This window comes from Palaemon carinicauda, chromosome 6, assembly GCF_036898095.1.
Source record: "Palaemon carinicauda isolate YSFRI2023 chromosome 6, ASM3689809v2, whole genome shotgun sequence".
NCBI classification, from domain to species: domain Eukaryota; kingdom Metazoa; phylum Arthropoda; class Malacostraca; order Decapoda; family Palaemonidae; genus Palaemon; species Palaemon carinicauda.
Window position 1 is genome coordinate 126,017,479 of NC_090730.1, and position 2,500 is coordinate 126,019,978.

The 2,500-nt window shown below is 35.8% G+C and overlaps 1 pseudogene; it reads left to right on the top strand.

Annotated features, from left to right (window-relative positions):
• Nucleotides 1-2,500, top strand: part of LOC137643223 (uncharacterized) — a 13,239-nt pseudogene that overhangs the window by 9,450 nt on the left and 1,289 nt on the right.

Consider the following 2,500-nt stretch of genomic DNA (forward strand, 5'->3'; position numbering starts at 1 on the left):
CTGGCCAACTTACTACCTACGATAGAATATTTTAAGATATGTAACATTGTTATAATAGATCAATCATATGTAAACTATAAGTCGAGGTTTATGTCACCCTGTTTAGCAGGGAAAAAAATGACTAGAAGTTTGAATTTCTGAAATGCCACCGATTCAGTCGCCTTATTAGGAAGATTAGCTGAAATATGACTTCCAAAGTAATGTATCGTGTTGATCCTTATGACGAGGAAGGCATACCTGTTAGAATTAACTGCATATCTAATACTACTTACAGGATGGTACAATCTGGGAAGATCTGAATGCGATGGATAGCCTGCATTATGTAAAATCTTTCGCAACATGCATAAAGAACTGGCTGAACGACAGTGCCAGAAATTAATATCCAGATTAGGTATGAGGAATTTAATAGATCGCAAGTTCCTATCCAACAAATTAATTAGAGTCGCAGCTGAAGACCAGACAAGAGAGCAGTTCTCAAAACAAGGTAGAATGGAAGAATTAAAACATTTCTAATTATATACATTACTGATTACTGAAAACTTGAAAGGTTTTCACAAAAAGGCATATTTGTACGAAATTAAACAAGAAACTGAATGTTGTTCTCAAAATAAAATTTACAATCAAGAAACACGCCTAAAATCTTAGATGAGTATTACATAGTTAAAGGAATTTTGTAAAGGTAAACATCTGAGTGTTGAGGAGCCACTGTCGTTAACCTACTTACAATTATACTTTGAGTGTTGTTAGGGCTAAACTTCATGCCCCGCAATTAACAGCATACACTAATTTTAGCTAATTCTCTATTGAGGGATTCAGCATCCATAGGTCTACATTCAGAATATGGAATTGGTGCAAAGAGAGTAGTATCATCAACTATGTGCTTGTTTTTTAGACCAAACCACATATGTGTACATAGTATGAAAATGAATGGGCCGAGAACATTACCCTGAAGAACATGAGATATTAAATTCCAATAGTCACTGTTGTGCCCAAGAACAACTACTCTCTGAAAGATACTACTTAAGAATTCAATGATTATGTTAAGAAAAGACCCACCTATTCCCATCTGTTTAAATGTGAAAACTAGAGCCTCGTGCAATTCAAAGGCACGTCTCAAATCAAGGCTAGTTACACGAACTTCCTGACCACAATCAAGGGATTGCTGTACAGGATTGGAAATTGTAAAATAGAGATCACCTGCTCCAAGGGCTTTGTGAAAGCCAAACTGTAAATTAGGGAAAAGATATTTCCCTTTAGCATACCTGCTAAGATGTTTTGTCAAAATACGTTCAAAACTACTATGTATTTCAGACCCTGTGTTATACTTTTTTTTGCAAATATCATTTATACAAACAACGGGATCAGTGTGATATTTTGTCACAGCTTCTGTGACACAGCCCGCTAATTTATGACACTACACTGCGATGCCAAGTGTGTTTCATTAATGAGCTTACTCTTGGCTTTCAAGCATAAGTTGGCGAGAGCCGAGTAGGCATTCGGACAATGGATCTCTGTGACGTAGGTATGACGCGAATAACAAGCACTCTCTCTCTCTCTCTCTCTCTCTCTCTCTCTCTCTCTCTCTCTCTCACATAGAAACCTACCAGTGGTGCATGCTCCATTCATAAAGTGTATATATATATATATATATATATATATATATATATATATATATATATATATATATATATATATATATATATATATATATATATATATATATATATATATATATATATATATATATATATATGCGCGTTATGTGGTACTGTATATGTCATTTTATATTTGAGTGACACAACGTGAAAATAAAGGCAAAGGAGGGTAATGTGGAGGCTGATAACCAGCTAACGAGCATGAATGATGCCAAACGTAGGTATATAGTTTGGTTGTGGTGAGGGGTTCGAGGAGTAGCGAGATTTCTTTTTTTTGTGAGATGGGCTTACGGCTGCAGTTCAGTAAACTCAGACGTATACGACGGTATCTCCATGGCTGCAGAACATGCATACTTGATATGCCGTTGCCCCCGTGGCTGCAGGAACGGTTTTGTCATGCGTTTTTTTTCCCTGTATACTATGGAGAAATCAGACAAACGGCTAAGGATCAGTTTGAACAGGTATGTGTCGCTATAGCTATATTATTGTAACCCCTTCATTGGCATGATGACTGATAAGTCCCATATCTGCAGATACTCATAAACCATATATACAAGGAAAAGTGAACTTGTATAATGTGCTTATGCTTACTATACCACAAAGGGTTTTAATTTTGTTATACATGCAGCACATCAAGCTTACATATTCACCTATGGTGGATGGTGAAAGGATACATATTGTTGGAGACGGATTATCTTTATTCTTGAACAGATACGCCAAAGCTTTTTTTTTTTTTAAATGCGTCGAGAACAATGACGAATTTTGTTTGCAGCCCTGTTATTTCATTTACTAACCAATAAAGCCATGAGAATAATATTACAATATTGACTTATCGCCAAACAGGC